The sequence below is a fragment of the Dama dama genome, chromosome 21, assembly GCF_033118175.1.
Source record: "Dama dama isolate Ldn47 chromosome 21, ASM3311817v1, whole genome shotgun sequence".
Taxonomy (NCBI): Eukaryota; Metazoa; Chordata; class Mammalia; order Artiodactyla; family Cervidae; genus Dama; species Dama dama.
Window position 1 is genome coordinate 60,534,696 of NC_083701.1, and position 17,874 is coordinate 60,552,569.

The 17,874-nt window shown below is 41.0% G+C and overlaps 1 protein-coding gene across 7 annotated transcripts in view; it reads left to right on the top strand.

Moving 5' to 3' along the window:
• Positions 1 to 17,874, top strand: part of NCALD (neurocalcin delta) — a 435,844-nt gene that overhangs the window by 96,761 nt on the left and 321,209 nt on the right. For 3 of the 7 annotated variants that reach the window (XM_061123649.1, XM_061123650.1, XM_061123644.1), the window contains exon 2: positions 17,651 to 17,701. The exons of 2 other annotated variants lie outside the window; for them this stretch is intronic. The gene's annotated coding sequence lies outside the window, so the exon portion shown is untranslated. Of the gene's footprint in view, positions 1 to 16,006; positions 16,102 to 17,650; positions 17,702 to 17,874 lie in introns of those variants that run through there. 2 more of the 7 variants (XM_061123645.1, XM_061123648.1) reach the window with 2 other exon arrangements.

Genomic DNA, 17,874 nt, shown 5'->3' on the forward strand with positions numbered 1-17,874 from the left:
CACTGCTCCAGGGCCTTCTCTTTCTGTCATTAATACAGGCTTTTCACTTTGGGGTATGGGAACAACAGGCCATTTGTAGATGACTGGTAAGTGTGAGAAGCTGCTACTACTGTCTGGGAAGCGTGTGGGGTCCATATGTGTTAGACATGGTTCCACTGACTTTTTTTTTTTCATTCATTTTTATTAGTTGCAGGCTAATTACTTTACAATATTGTAGTGGTTTTTGCCACACATTGACATGAATCAGCCATGGATTTACATGTGTTCCCCATCCCGATCCCCCTTCCCGCTCCCTCTCTATCCCATCCCTCTGGGTCTTCCCAGTACACCAGCCCTGAGCACTTGTCTCATGCATCCAACCTGGGCTGGTGGTCTGTTTCCCCCTTGATAATATACTTGTTTCAATGCTGTTCTCTCAGAACATCCCACCCTCGCCTTCTCCCACAGAGTCCAAAAGTCTGTTCTGTACATCTGTGTCTCTTTTTCTGTTTTGCATATAGGGTTATCATTACCATCTTTTTAAATTCCATATATATGCCTTAGTATACTGTACTGGTCTTTATCTTTCCGGCTTACTTCACTCTGTATAATGGGCTCCAGTTTCATCCATCTCATTAGAACTGATTCAAGTGAATTCTTTTTAATCGCTGAGTAATATTCCATGGTGTATATGTACCATAGTTTCCTTATCCATTCGTCTGCTGATGGGCATCTAGGTTGCTTCCATGTCCTGGCTATTATAAACAGTGCTGCGATGAACATTGGGGTGCATGTGTCTCTTTCAGATCTAGTTTCCTCGGTGTGTATGCCCAGGAGTGGGATTGCTGGGTCATATGGCAGTTCTATTTCCAGTTTTTTAAGGAATCTCCACACTGTTCTCCATAGTGGCTATACTAGTTTGCATTCCCACCAACAGTGTAAGAGGGTTCCCTTTTCTCCACACCCTCTCCAGCACTTATTGCTTGTAGACTTTTGGATAGCAGCCATCCTGACTGGTGTGTAATGGTACCTCGTTGCGGTTTTGATTTGCATTTCTCTGATAATGAGTGATGTTGAGAATCTTTTCATGTGTTTGTTAGCCATCTGTATGTCTTCTTTGGAGAAATGTCTGTTTAGTTCTTTGGCCCATTTTTTGATTGGGTCATTTATTTTTCTGGAATTGAGCTGCAGGAGCTTCTTGTATATTTTTGAGATTAATCCTTTGTCTGTTGCTTCGTTTGCTATTATTTTCTCCCATTCTGAGGGCTGTCTTTTCACCTTGCTTATAGTTTCCTTTGTTGTGCAAAAGCTTTCAAGTTTCATTAGGTCCCATTTGTTTATTTTTGCTTTTATTTCCAATATTCTGGGAGGTGGGTCTTAGAGGATCTTGCTGTGATTTATGTCAGAGAGTGTTTTGCCTATGTTCTCCTCTAGGAGTTTTATAGTTTCTGGTCTTACATTTAGATCTTTAATCCATTTTGAGTTTATTTTTGTGTATGGTGTTAGAAAGTGTTGTAGTTTCATTCTTTTACAAGTGGTTGACCAGTTTTCCCAGCACCACTTGTTAAAGAGGTTGTCCATTGACTTTTTTCAGCTTATTGTGGATGAATGTGACTTAGGTTTCTCTTCAATGATTTGAGATAGTTTCGAAACTATCACACTAAGTACAGTTTTTCTTTATAAACTTGACAGTTATTTCAGTCAACTAAGCAATGATCCCAGTGAGCCTGGGTGGCAATGCTACATGGTTGTTCTTCTGGGGCTGGGTCATAGGATGAGGGCACCTTTATCTTTGCTAGATGTAACTGACTGTACCCCACTGTGGTCATACAGTTTATACTCCCATTAGCAGCACGGGAGGGCTCCCTTTGTCCACAGATCATCAACTCTTGGTGAACTTTAGTTTCTGCCCCCTCCCCCCACCCCCGTTTGATGGATCTAAGGGGATGTGTATTAACCAGGGTTCTCTAGAGAAATAGAACCAATAAGATGTTTATATACATATACATTTACATAGTATATAAATACGTGCTATATAGATAGATGTAGATACACATTGATATATATATATATAGCTATCAGTCTCAGTTCAGTTCAGTTCAGTCGCTCAGTCATGTCTGACTCTTTGCAACCCCATGAACCGCAGCACGCCAGGCCTCCCTGTCCATCACCAACTCCCGGAGTCCACCCAAACCCATGTCCATCGAGTCGATGATGCCATCCAACCCTCTCAATCCTCTGTTGTCCCCTTTCTCCTCCTGCCCTCAATCTTTCCCAGCATCAGGGTCTTTTCCAATGAGTCAGCTCTTCACATGAGGTGGCCAAAGTATTGGAGTTTCAGCTTCAGTGTCAGTCCTTCCAATGAACACCCAGGACTCATCTCCTTTAGGATGGACTGGTTGGATCTCCTTGCAGTCCAAGGGACTCTCAAGAGTCTTCTCCAACACCACAGTTCAAAAGCATCAATTCTTCAGTGCTCAGCTTTCTTCACAGTCCAACTCTCATATCCATACATGACTATTGGGAAAACCATAGCCTTGACTAGACGGACCTTTGTTGGTAAAGTAATGTCTCTGCTTTTTAATATGCTGTCTAGGTTGGTCATAACTTTCCTTCCAAGGAGTAAGCGTCTTTTAATTTCGTGGCTGCAATCACCATCTGCAGTGATTTTGGAGCCCAGAAAAATAAAGTCAGCCACTGTTTCTACTGTTTCCCCATCTATCTGCCATGAAGTGATGGGACTGGATGCCATGATCTTAGTTTTCTGAATGTTGAGCTTTAAGACAAATTTTCACTCTCTTTCACTTTCATCAAGAGGCTCTTTACTTCCTCTTCACTTTCTGCCCTAAGGGTGGTGTCATCTGCATATCTGTCTAGCATCTATCTATCTATCTATTGAGCTTGATTTATTTTATGGAACCAGCTCAATTTGTGGAGCTGGCAAGTCTGAAAATTTGCATGGCTGTTTGGCAGACTAGAGACCCATAGCAATGTTGGTATTGCAATTGGAGTCCAAAGGCAGTCTGAAAGCAGAATGCTTCCTCTTTCTGGGAGGATCTCAATTTGTTTCTCTTAAGGCCTTCAACTGATTAGATGAGACACACCCTCAAAGGAGGGTAATCTGCTTTGCTTAAAGTCTACTGATTGAAATGTTAATCTCATCTAACACAGTGACCTCACCTTCACAGTGACCTCTAGACTGATGTTTGACCAAATATATGAGTGCTGTGCCCTAACCAAATTGACACATAAAATTAGCCATTACCAGATGTTTTTAAACATCTCTGTTCCTGGGATAATGCCTTGCACATAGTAAGCATGTTCAGTGGAAGTGTTTCTGAATGAATGTTTGAAGGAATGACTGAAAGAAAGATGTATCAGTTCATTATCTATAGGAGATGCCATAAAGATGGATGAGAAAATGATAGTTACCATGTTCTAATATCTTTGAAAGCAAGATGTTAAAGAATCTCAATTTGTGTAATAATTGCATACTGATAGAACATGAAAGAATACAATTTTTATGTGGATTGATAGTTAAACTTCTGTGAATGCTTGGGTGGAGTTCTTATCTATATTTTTTCTTAATTGGTGAATCCACGACTTTACAATTGAGGGGCCTTTAAAAACAGGCATTTATGTATCAGTGAAAGTAAAACATAAATGCCTAAAAGAATGAGAAGCCATTTAAACCCTAAGATATTACTGAATCAAAGCGAAATAACATCTAACCAACCTGACATGTGTTAGTATTTCCAGGCATTCAGTGATGCCAGCTTCAGAGTTAGACTGCCTTGGTTTGGATCCTGGCTCCACTGTTATTAATTTTATGCCTCAGTTTTCCCCACTATAAAATGGAATAACAGTGATCAATCTCTACAGTTTCTGTGAAGATTAAATGAATTACATATGGAAAATAGTTAATCTAGAGCCTGGTGTAGGGTAAGAGGTCAAGCAGCTTTACTTATTAGCACTTTCTTCATATTTATCTTTTAATATCCTGCTTTAAATAGCCAGTTAAGGGTAGAGATAATATGTTTAAATATCCCAGTTTTAAGTGTTTAATATTTAAAATCAATATTAAAAAAATTAATGTTCCTTATTAGTATTTAAATACTTACTATTTTACCAACTTTTAAATAAGGAGGATGTTGTAAATTAGATTTTAAAGAAATCAAGATTTCTTCATTGGATTTGAATTTTGTAGCACATACGAAATGAGATTATAGCATCTATGATGACTTTTTAAATATACATATCCCAAATTTCTGAGGCATATTGATCTATATATTGTCATTTGGAAGCTTGTCTCCTCATAGGATTCCTCAGGTTGTTCTAATATAAGGGCCTGACTCCTGTTTGTTTTGTGGCTATCATATTTTTTGAGATTTCTTTTAAGGCAAATTATGACTTGTGAGCTAAATCTGGCCTGATGCTTGTTTTTGTGTAACCTTTGAGCTGAGAATGGTTTTTACATTTGGAAATCAAAAGAAGCATAATATTTCATGACATGTGAAAATTATATTAAATTCCAATTTCAGTGTCCGTGGATAGAGTTTTATTGAAATAAAATCCACAGCTACATGGATTCCTTTTCAGCTTGGCCATGGCTGCTTTTGTGGTGCAGCTACAGAACTGAGGAATAGCAACAGGGACTGTATGGCCCATGAAACCTAAAATATTAACTACCTAACCCTTTATTAGAAAAGTTTGCTGGCACCTGTCCAGTTCCAAATGTAGTAAAACAGAGAGGTCAGATTCAGCTTTGTCAATTTTGGAACTTGTTAGCAGGTGAGGCCAGAGGCAGAAGCTTTTAGGTAAAATAAGCTTCCTGAATTATATGTGGATTTAACTCCTTTAAGCTGTCCTTACCTTCTGAGGTAGTGCCAAGTGAGAATGTTTAGAGTCAGCAGAGTGCTGGATGAGAGAAAGGTAAATGCCTTCAGGGCTGAAATCAGAAGGTTGTTGTGGCAGGTGGGCCCAATCCTTAGGCAATCAAGAGAGAGCCTGTGAATAGAGGTCTGTAATTTGTAATTTTTTTTAGGTCCAAATGCATTAGATAAAAAGGGCACAACCCAGTGGGAGTGTTTTTCCTTTTCTGTCCTGATATTCTTAGGCTATAATCTTCTCAACTGCTTCATCAGGGTTTATCTGCTGTAATTATTGAGATCTGTGGTACATGTTATCAGCATGTCAAAAGAACTAAGAAATTTTTCCCTTAAAAATATGAAAAATTATCTTAAGCTGCCAACCATGAAATGCTTGAGACTTACTTCTTTGTAGAACTTCACAAAAGTGCTTCTGAGTGATTCTTTTTGTTTACCTTGCTGCTGATAAAAATCCAAAGAACATTAAGTTCGGTTACTTTCTAGACAGAAAAATTCTGGTAGATATTCATTCTCTGTGGCAAGTTAGAAAGTTTATTCTTCTACCCTTTTGAAGACCTTCTTTAATTAAATTTTTGTTGAAATTTCTTTTTTGACATAGCTCCTCATTATTGTTTGGAATGAACTCACTAGAGTAATGATACTTTCAGGATGTCTCATGCTTTACTGAAATAATGGGGCATTGTGTTAACCTAACGCACTGCAGTTTGGATTCCGCGTGGTGCATTGTGGTTTTTGACCCCTTTGTTCTGATGGCTTGGTCATGGGCTGAGACTATGCAAGGCATTGTTTAGATGATTCCCTTATTTCTTCCAGTTGTCCTATCCCTGTAGCCCTGTGGAGTACAGGGTGTTGAATAAGAGTTTTAACTCTGATGTTGACATAGAACTTGGTGACATTGGAAAAGCAGCAGTTGAGTTCCAGGATCTAGTTGACAAAATCAAGAAGAAAATTGTAGAGCAGAGAGCAAGGCTTTATGTTTTTTAACAGCGAAAAATGATTGTAAGTTCTTAAAACTCAACAATAAGAAAACAAAGAAGTAAAAAATGGACAGAAGAGCTAACAGACACTTCAACCAAGAAGAGATACAGATGACAGTAGGCTTTGGAAAGTATGTTCAACGTCATATGCCTTAAGAGATGGCAAGCGAAAACACAGTGAGATACCACTACATACCTAAAATCCAAAACCCTAACAATATCAAATGTTGGTAAGAATGTGAACCAATAGGACTTCCCGTTCATTGCTCTTGGGATGCAAAATGGTACAGGTATTTGGGAAAACAGTTTGGCATGTTTAACATATTCTTACCATACAATCCAACAATCACGTTCCTTGTTATTTATCCAAATAAATTAGAAACATATGTCCCTCCAAATGTTTATAGCAGCTTTATTTTATAGTTGTCCAAACTTGAAAGTAACCAAAATGTTCTTCAGTAGGTGAATGGATAAACTGGTACATTCATACAATGGAATAGTATTCAACAATAAATGCATATTCCTAAATGGAAGAAGCCAATCTGAAAGAGCTATCTACTGTATGATACCAACTATATTGACATTCTGGAAAATTGTCTCCCAACTATGGAGACAATAAAATGCTCATTGATTTTCAGGGGTTAAGATAGAGGGAAGGGTGAATAGGTGGAGCACAGAGAATTTTCTGGATAGTGAAGCTATTCTGTTTGATACTGTGGTGCTGGATATATATCATTATATATTTGTCAAAACCCATAGAATGTATAACACAGACAGTGAACCCCAATATAAACCATGTGATCTTGTGAAGTCATTCAGTCGTGTCTGAGTCTTTGCGACCCTGTGGATGGTAGCCTACCAGGCTTCACCCTCCATGGGATTCTCCAGGCAAGATACTGGAGTGGGTTGCCATTTCTTTCTCCAGGGGATCTTCCCGACCCAGGGATCGAACCCGGGTCTCCCACATTGTGGGCAGATGCTTTAACCTCTTGAGCCACCAGGGAAGAGCTTTAGTTTAAAATAATTTATCAAAAAAAATAATAATAATTTATCAGTATCAACCCATCAATTGTAATAAATGCACAACATTAACACTGGATTTAATAATAGGGGAAATTGATTGTGTGGAGTGGAGCAGGAGAGATGTATATGGGAATTTCTTACAATTTATCAGTAAACCTAAAGCTGCTCTGAAAAAGTCTATTAATTAAAAACAAATAGGTAGTGTATGATTGCAACATCTAGGCCTTAATCTATTTCCATTCTTGTTAACATTCATTAATTTTTTGAAACTCAGTCCTGTTTTTGGAAGAACAGCAATTCGGCCACTTTTATATAACCTAGAGACATAATTCTTAGAATGTATATTCCCATGATTGCTTACATTGTACTGAAATATTTGTTGACTGGATAAAAATAGTATAGAAGAATGAATAGATTGATGGATCCCTTTATCCTTAGAATAAAGAAGACTCTTGAAAGGAGGAAGTGATAGTTTAGCAATAATTGGAAGATTTTTTGGAATTTCTATTCCTTTCAAGTTACCAATTTAGAGCGCAGCTGTGATGTAACCAAACAGAAGCAGGGTAAAGAACATTCAGCTGGTCAGTCTGCCAGTAGTGGTTGAATGCTACTGCGTGCTGGGCCCAGTACACAGGTGTTCAATGTAGTCAGGGTCCCTTCTGTCAAGGACTAACAGTTTAAAGACTTTGATCATATTTGGGATGGACCATCTTGGTTTTGATTCTAGCTACAACACATATAGGCTGTGAAATCTTGGGTGATTTACCTGTGTTTTTCATTTCTAATATAGCAATAAGGATCATACCTACCATTGAGAGACTCATGAGGATTAAATTTAGCCATATAAAGCACAACAGAAATTATAGATGAAGTTTTCCTTTTACTTCTCTATGGAATTGAGAGTACAGTGAAGCTGTCAAAGGCTTTGCATTTCTTTTTTTAATTTTTAGTTTTTTAGGCTTTGCATTTTTTTATCCTCTTTAACTTAATTCTCTATGACCAGCTCAAGGGAAATAGGAAGGAAAAAGTGGGTTAGAGGCAGCTGTGAACTGAGGGGTCAGAGACAACCAACTTCTTTAACTGTTGATCTGATAAAGACAAATCATCTCTCTTTAGAAAATCCCCATAGATGTTATGGTTTCAAATTAGACAGTGTTTGTGTGTGATTATTATGATTATTTTTCTTCTTCAAATAATGAGACAAAACCACAAATTCAAAACACTTAAACCTTTACACACACACACACGCGCGCGCGCACAAATTCAGTTCAACTGCAAGTAAGTGACAACAGGCAGTTCTTCATTTATAAAGATTTCCCATGTTGACATGAAAGAACATATTTGTAGAGCCAAGTGGCCACATTTCTCATCCTTTATGGCAGTGGAGGGGCCTATTAACCCTCAGTCCAGTTTTAAGTGGTCATCAGCAACAATGGATAGAAGAGGCCATTCAGAGAGGACCCGGCAGGCAAGCCATGTCTGGGTCAGTGCTGGATGGGCAGAAGGACACTCACGTACTCTCAAACAATGAGCTTCTGAGCTATGTGGCTTCTCTCCTCAGAGAACTGCCTTTATTGAGTTATATTTTCCTGCAATATTATCTATTTTTTTGTTTGTTTGTTTTGAGAAAGAGAGGTGAAAATTGCATGAGCAACCTGTGTCTTTAATGAAAACCATACACCAATTTGATTGAATTCATTGTCTGGAAAAAAACAAAGAACAACAGGTCCTGTGCATAACCTAATGCCTCCACATTTTTATTAAGTAGTTGTTAATAATAATATAAATTAACTGCCTTAGCTGGAAAGCTTTTGTCAATCCTCTGTCTCAGAAATCAGGTGCTTAAAATCTTTAACCCATTAATTTTTTTTCAAGTGACCTCTGCTCTTTATGATCTTCGAATGTCTTAATCTATAATCCTCCTCAAATCCTCTCAGAAGCAGGCAAGGAAAAAACCTAAAGTAATTGTAAAAGTAGTGTCATAGCTTCAGATGGGCCACAGAGACATTTGCTTTTAGAACTGGAGGAGCCCTCACTCAGAATTTTTCTTTTTTTAGAGGCCAGTCTGGGGCACTAAGCAGAGGAAATTTTTTAAAAGCTAGAGAAAAAGTCATTTATTCTCAAGTCTTTCATACAGCTCTTTTTCCTACCCACTGAAATTAAAAACAGACACACACACATTGCCGGTGGATATTGTTGTGGGAAGGAATACAGTTCAGCTTTGTGCTCTGGGGGCAGACCTGGGTTTGAACCTCAACTTCATGACGTACTAGCTGTGATCTCAGTTTCTTCAATCAAAAACAGGAAAGAATAATGGTACTTCCCAGGTTGAATTGTCATGAGAAGTAAATCACATAATGCATATAAAAAGGGCTTAGACTAAAGCCTGACCCCCGATAAGTGTTCAAGTAATGGCACCTTTTATTATCATTTTCTTTACATTAAAGTCATTAAGATGGACATTGATAAGTTCTCAATATACACTAGTAGAGTAGCTACTTTCCACATGTGACTTTTAATTTAATTAAAATAAAAGTCAACATTCAATTCTTCAGTTGCATTAGCCACATTTCAGGGGCTCAGTACCACATGTGGCTAGTATTTTTTTTCCCTCCACGGGTTTTGATGAGAGGAAATTGAAAAGTCAGTGGTGTGGAGGAAATTCAAGTATCAGTTGGGTAGCTGAACCCTGTCGTTGATGATGATGACAAGATCAGGTAAAATCTGAAGGTTTACCATGTGCTTTTATTTTTCTACACAAATCACACTTTATTTGTTAAGCATTACATATAATTCAGTTATATAACAAAGAATAAAATGTAAGGATTTTTAATGTTAGTCTCACATGCAGTCACTCAGGTGGGCACATAATACTCCTAGGCCATGTTTCAGGGAGGTTAAAGTGCCTTTTCAGGGTCACAGGGCTGCCATAGAAATTGAGCTGAGATTTGAGCCAAGACTCTCTGTCTCCAGGGTCAGTGGACTAGAATCACTGTGTTTTCTTTCACGATGCCTTTGAATGAGGCAGTTCTCAACAATGTGGTCATTACTCAATGACCTTCCCTCACAGTATAGCCCATAGAAGCAAAAGGAGGTGAAGCTAGACTTGATCCCTTTTAGTTATGGTGCTGGACAATAAAGAAGGCAGAGCACCAAAGAAATGATGCTTTCAAACTGTGGTGCTGGAGAAGACACTTGAGAGTCCCTTGGAGAGCAAGGAGATCCAGCCAGTCCATCCTACAGGAAGTCAGTCCTGAGCATTCATTGGAAGGACTGATGCTGAAGCTGAAACTCCAATACTTGGGCCGCCCAATGCAAAGAGCCAACTCATTGGAAAAGACCCTGATGCTGGGAAAGATTGAGGGCAAGAGGACAAGGGGGCAACAGAGGATGAGATGGTTGGATGGCATCACTGACTCAATGGACATGGGTTTGGGTGGACTCCGGGAGATGGTGAAGGACAGGGAAGCCTCGTGTGCTGCAGACCATGGGGTCGCAGAGTCGGACATGACTGAGCGACTGAACGGCAGCAACCACCTTGCTTTCATGGCAGCAGTGCATTATGGTGGGAAGCCCTGAGTTTAGAAACAGAGACTCAAGAGTTAAGTTTGATCTTAAACAGTTGCTAACCTTTGTGAGCCTTGGTTTTCTACTCTGTTTTCTTCATCCGTTTTTTGGTAGAGCTGTTGTCTCCTGAAACTTGTTCACTTCAGTGCACCCCCTCTGTGCAAGGCCTTGTTCTAAGCACTGCTCATGTACTAATACATTGACATCTCACAGCACCTTACCTAGTAGATTCTGTTAGCATCTCTCTTTTACTAGTATCAAAATTGAAGGCCTGAGAAGACCAGTAACTTGCCTAGACTCACACAGCTACTAACTGACATTGCGACAATCCAACTCATATAGACTTGCTCCAAGGCTAGGCACTTGATAGTAAAGATCCTCTCCAAATGCTAAAGGAATCCATCTTAAATTTCCCCCATTCAACTCTTCGGGTGCCTTTGGAGTCCCTTCTGATTGGTCACAAAAATTCTTTCTAATTTATAGAGATGTGTTCAATATGTCAACCAACCCTCTTCTCCCTGCTAACTCCATTTGTGGGATGAGGTGTGGTCCTTTCCTTCCCATGCCTGTAGAAGTTATGCTAAGCTTTTTCCTCAGCCCAGGGGAGCAGTTTCCCAAGTGTTCTTCTCTTCCTGAACCCACTTCTCTGAGTCCTCAAATTCCCTAGCAAGGATTAACTCCTTTTTTGGGGGGTCAATTTATTCATTATTTAAAGTTGTAAACAACAACTCTCCAGCCTCTCCAGCTATCTTCCCAAATTCCTCTTCTCGCTCTCTTCTAGTATTTTGTCAGACTTAATTAGACTTAAATTCCTTAAAAAAAGAATTACTTTAAAATAACTCACATAGCAATTTTCCATATGTTGTTTTAACATGTTCTGCTTAAAATGAAGGCCATAGCTGACTGCAAGTAACTGAAAATATATTGCGATTCTAACATACTTCTGAGTGTTAACTCAGAGATTCTGGTAGTATTTTACCATCAGTCATTTGAGGCAAATTAGAGTCCTTGCACCAGTGATAGAATAATTTTTCCTCCCAGTAGAGATGCAGCCAGAATCTTAGAATTTAGGAGTAGCAGCTGGGTGTCGTCTTTCTAGCTTGGCCTTTCAGGAAGGGACAAGGAAGCAAAGAAAATGAGCAGCTACAAAACATTCCCCTTCCAACCCCTCCTTCTACCTCCAACCTGACTTAGTACAACATAGGTAACTGCATTTTTTTTTTATTAAAAAAAAGAATTCTATCTGTGATAGAAATGGAGAACAGCTGCTTGCTAACCTCCTGACATTTTGCCTTTTACACTTTAATTCCAATTTCAGGTCACTTAATTGTCCACACTTATTTGACTTTTCCTTGTCCAAGTCTCCAACCCTTGGACTTTAATTATTTTTACAGCAATTTGCTCACACCCAGATTTTCAATCTATGATAGCCTAGTAATGTTGAATCAATAGTACAGATACTTGCTGCTAGATTAAGGATGAGATAACTGTCAACTCTATGGGAGCAATTAGAAATATAGAAAGAAGCAGGAAGAACATCAAAAAACAAAACTAAACCCACCAACCAAACAAGCCCACCAAACCCTCTAAATTCTTTCTCATTAAAGATTTTCCAAAGCTTAAACTTCAGCAAAATATTATCCTCAAATGGAAATGAGTAAAGGACTCACATGGGTCGTATGCTAATTGAGGAATCCAGTTCAGCTCAGTTCAGTTCAGTTCAGTCGCTCAGTCGTGTCCGACTCTTTGTGACCCCGTGAATCGCAGCACGCCAGGCCTCCCTGTCCATCACCAACTCCTGGAGTTTACTCAAACTCATGCCCATCAAGTCGGTGATGCCATCTAGCCATCTGATCCTCTGTCGTCCCCTTCTCCTCCTGCCCCCAATCCCTCCCAGCATCAGGGTCTTTTCCAATGAGTCAGCTCTTCATATGAGGTGGCCAAAGTATTGGAGTTTCACCTTCAGCATCAGTCCTTCCAATGAACACCCAGGACTGATCTCCTTTAAGATGGACTGGCTGGATCTCTGTGCAGTCCAAGGGACTCTCAAGAGTCTTCTCCAACATCACAGTTCAAAAGCATCAATTTTTTGGCGCTCAGCTTTCTTCACAGTCCAATTCTCACATCCATACATGACCACTGGAAAAACCATAGCCTTGACCAGACGGACCTTTGTTGGCAAAGTAATGTCTCTGCTTTTTAATATGCTGTCTAGGTTGGTCATAACTTTCCTTCCAAGGAGTAAGCGTCTTTTAATTTCATGGCTGCAATCACCATCTGCAGTGATTTTGCAGCCCCCCAAAATAAAGTCTGACACTGTTTCCACTGTTTCCCCATCTATTTGCCATGAAGTGATGGGACCGGATGCCATGATCTTAGTTTTCTGAATGTTGAGCTTTAAGCCAACTTTTTCACTCTCCTCTTCCACTTTCATCAAGAGGCTTTTTAGTTCCTCTTCACTTTCTGCCATAAGGGTGGTGTCATCTGCATATCTGAGGTTATTGATATTTCTCCCGGCGATCTTGATCCCAGCTGGTGCTTCTTCCAGCACAGCGTTTCTCATGATGTACTCTGCATATAAGCTAAATAAACAGGGTGACAATATACAACCTTGACGTACTCCTTTTCCTATTTGGAACCAGTCTGTTGGTCCATGTCTAGTTCTGTTGCTTCCTGACCTGCAAACAGGTTTCTCAAGAGGCAGGTCAGGTGGTCTGGTATTCCCATCTCTTTCAGAATTTTCCACAGTTTATTGTGATCCACACAGTCAAAGGCTGTGGCGTAGTCAATAAGGCAGAAATAGATGTTTTTCTGGAACTCTCTTGCTTTTTCGATGATCCAGCGGATGTTGGCAATTTGATCTCTGGTTCCTCTGACTTTTCTAAAACCAGCTTAAACATCTGGAAGTTCACGGTTCACGCATTGCTGAAGCCTGGCTTGGAGAATTTTGAGCATTACTTTACTAGCATGTGAGATGAGTGCAATTGTGTGGTAGTTTGAGCATTCTTTGAGGTTGCCTTTCTTAGGGATTGGAATGAAAGCGGACCTTTTCCAGTCCTGTGGCCACTGCTGAGTTTTCCAAATTTGCTGGCATATTGAGTGCAGCACTTTCACAGCATCATCTTTCAGGATTTGAAACAGCTCAACTGGAATTCCATCACCTCCACTAGCTTTGTTCATAGTGATGAACAAAGGCCCACCTGACTTCACATTCCAGGATGTCTGGCTCTACGTGAGTGATCACACCATTGTGATTATCTGGGTCATGAAGATCTTTTTTGTACAGTTCTTCTGTGTATTCTTGCCACCTCTTCTTAATATCTTCTGCTTCTGTTAGGTCCATACCATTTCTGTCCTTTATCGAACCCATCTTTGTGTGAAATGTTCCCTTGGTATCTCTAATTTTCTTGACGAGATCTCTAGTCTTTCCCATTCTTTTGTTTTCCTCTGTTTCTTTGCACTGATCGCTGAGGGAGGCTTTCTTATCTCTCCTTGCTATTCTTTGGAACTCTGCATTCAAACGGGAATATCTTTCCTTTTCTCCTTTGCTTTTCACTTCTCTTCTTTTCACAGCTATTTGTAAGGCCTCCTCAGACAACCAGTTTGCTTTTTTGCATTTCTTTTCCACGGGGATGGTCTTGATCCCTGTCTCCTGTACAATGTCACGAACTTCCGTCCATAGTTCATCAGGCTCTCTGTCTATCAGATCTAGTCCCTTAAATCTATTTCTCACTTCCACTGTATAGTCATAAGGGATTTGATTTAGGTCATACCTGAATGGTCTAGTGGTTTTCCCTACTTTCTTCAGTTTAAGTCTGAATTTGGCAATAAGGAGGAATCCAGTTAGATGCCCGTGTTTATGTAATGAAAAGTTTAAACAAGAATAAGCAGGTGTGACCAAAATGACTTCCTTGTGTGAGAGGTGAGTTTATACTTCGCTTTTAATACCTTGATGACAGTGAATCTAAGACAAGTCTCAGGGGATCTCTTCGTTGGCAGGGCATTTTGCCGTGGTGGGGCCTCTCCTGGCACACACAGAGAAGGGGTGTTCTTCATTCCTTCACATGTGTTCCCTTTTTCCTCCCTTCCCAGCGGCTGCTCAAATCCTCCTTGTCAGAATGGAAAGATAAGGGGAGCCAGAAAGTTCTGACTTGACGTCATTGCTGTCACACAGCTTTATAGTCTCTGGACCTGGCAGGTATTTAAGGCTGACATTTTTCCTCCTGGGTGTTTATTATAGACTTTTCAGAGACGACCCACTTCCCCAACCCCACACTCCCACCTCCACCCCTGCTTGCGGCTCTAATCACTGGCGCCCTTTCCCCAGTGTAGTTCTCTTTATGCAGACGATGCACTGTCTCTTCTTTGGTTCTTCATTTACTCCCTCTTCATCCCAAGGAATCTAGAGTCACCTCTAGCTTTCATCAAGCATCTAGGAGACCCTACTAGAAGGCCCTCACGTGACCTCACACCAGCCCTCACACAACCCCACGTCCACTTTATCACCGGAAATATGCAAGCATTCTTTGCGCTGATGAGCTCTGGGAGTGCAGGCCCATCTGATTCCAATACGTCCTTGAACTCAGGCCGGCCACTCAAGTCCACTTCCCACCTTGTAGGATTTTCAATCCAAGGTGACTTCTGTAATGCAGGGGTAAACTGCCCTTCATCAGGCTTGAAGTGGAAATAGCCTTGAAGTGGAAAAATGGGCTTCACCTCTTTCCCAGGAGTTAAAAAGTACAGCTCTCTCCAAATGAATCCTTCTCACAAATTCTTTTCTCAAGTGTCTCCCTCTCATCTTTCTCTTTGATATTCTTGTTGAAGGTGAGGGGTCTGCTTTCTGTCACTAGTTATTGGACACTAAAAGTTTGCCATGGGTTTATCGTCTCTAAACTGAGAGAAAAGTTTTCACTTTGACACGTTGCCACACACGTAATCCACAGACTACACTCACTGAGGACTGTGTGTACTGTTAGGCCTAGACCAAGCTCTGCTAGGGCGAAATGTGCTCTCAAAGGGACTTTAGCAGGGAGTTCTTCCCAGGAAAAAGACCTCTACTCAATGGGTAATGCCCTGATTAGAGGAGCTAAATGGCTTGAAACCCACGCTACCATAGTAGTGATTGGATTTTTTTTTTTTTTGATTAGAAAGAGGAAATGTTTTTCTTTGATCAAAATCTCAAGGGTAATTGGGTTCCAGCAGGGAGGCATTTGCTCTTGATTGCGGCCCTCTGTGTTTAGACTGGCGTGTCATTGCAGCCTGCCCCTAGGCTTCCAGGCCATGCCAAGTGGAGAATTCTGAGTTCGCCCATCAGCTGGGTTGGCAGTTTTCAGAGAGCAGTTCCAGTTGCTTTGACTTTCTCTTTTGAGCTCCTCCTGTCTTTGCTTGGGGGTCTGCATTCCTCGTGTCAAACTGGCTTTTGAAAGAACTTCCCACTCTCTAGTTCAGGGGCCGTTACAAAAGTGGCCCCAAGCCACCCGTGGCCCACTGGTGAGATTTTTGTTTGGTTGTAGGTCTGCACAGTGTTTTAAAAGCCGAGTCATCTAGGCTTGTTCCTTTCAACCTAGATCACACAGTTGCTGTCGGCTAACTGTGCATACCTGCGGGCATTGAAGCTTTACTACCTCCTTTTGGATCTTTTGGGAGAGCTTCCTGTGTGAATTAAGGTAAATGCTCTGAAACAAATCAATATGTCTTCGAGTGATTAGGAGGTAAGGTAAAGTTCCTTTTTGTAGTTTTCCATTCCTTTGTCCTTGACTGATTGTTTAGTGGGAAGAGGCGTGGTGCGTGCTAAGTCGCTTCAGTCTTGTCCGACTCTTTGCGACCCCTGTTTGCAACCCCATGGGCTGTAGCTCACCAGGCCCCTCTGTCCATGGGTTTCTGCAGGCAAGAATACTGGAGTGGATTGTCATGCTCCCCCAGGGGATCTTCCCAACCCAGGGTTGGAACCTGTGTCTCTTATGTCTCCTGCATTGGCAGGCGGGTTCTTTACCACTAGCGCCACCTGGGAAGCCCTGAGAGGAGTGATGGGAAAGTATCAGAAAGAAGGGGCCTCGTCTCTGTGGCATGAAGGCTGCTCAGGTGAGAACAGGTACTACTGTGCACAGGTAGAGACAAAAGAGGGGCATTTATTACACACATGAAAGGATACACTCACATTTTCCCTCCACACTGACAAGAGTTCTTTAAGACTTAAATTGAGAAATTAGTCAAGAAGATGAGGGATGACTAAGTAGGCCTTTGGTCAGTGATACTTTAATGGGACCAAAACACATTGGGAAAATCAGCCTTTATCCCTTAAACTTCTCCAGAGTATAACCAAAGCGGTGCCCACAAACAAAGCACCCTCTTGTCCACAGCAGCCCTGACCTGTGGCACAGCTTGGCGGGGTACTCTTTGAACTAGAAAGTGGCCTGTCTCCATATTATGAAGGTGGATACTCTAGCAGCTCGCCTTGTACAATCCCAGTGACAAGACCACTGTTGTCTTTGTCACATATGGATTTGGCAGCCCCTTGGGAGGCGTTGCCAACCCTCCCCCAGCTGGTTGTGTAATGGATTTGCTGTGACTGCGTTTACCTGGGAGGAACGCCTATTGCAGCTAGTCCACGTGGCAGCCTGTCTGTGCTCCAGAATGTTGTGATGTGGGCTGGGTGAGTCTAATTATAGCATCATGAACCCACTTGCATCTGTGGTTTCATCTCAAATCCAGAATTCTGTTGGAACCAGGGTTTGATTTACCTGGTCACACTCCTGCTTGCTCCTGGAGCTGTGGTCTTTTCTAGGGAGTGCAGAAAGCTCATTCTTTCTTGCCTGTGATCATCACCCCCACCCCCAACCCCCAATTTTACTCAGGACAACAGGTAAGTGGTGGAAATCTATTCTGTCCCTGCTGTGCGTTACTTTTCTCCAGGAAAACGCACTCCAGTATTCTGGAGTTCATTCAGAATACTCCAGGATTCTGGCCTGGAGAATTCCATGGACTGTATAGTCCATGGAGTCGCAAAGAGTCATACACAACTGAGTGACTTTCACTCAGTTTGTAGAACCTGCTAAAACCATAGGCTTTAATTCTTGCAACATAGTATAGTGGGAAACTAACACAGTTAGCTGTGCTTTTGTGGTATATTTAGATTCCAGCATTGATTCCAAGAACAATAAACACTGGTCCAGTGCTTAATAGGAGCTAGGCTTTTATCATATTGTTGTTTTACAGGTGAGGAAACTGAGGCACAGAGAAGTCAAGGAATTGGCTTGAGCTCATCTGGTGAGTAAGTGGGGGAGAAGAGGGAGTCGAATTCAGGCAGTGTGGCTCCTGAATCTTTGTTCCTAATCATCACTGCCTGGACTCCTTCAGATTAATGATGAAAAATTCAAATGAAATTGCATGTGAAGGTTCAATGAGTTCCAAAGTATTGAACAGATATCGATTATCCCTCT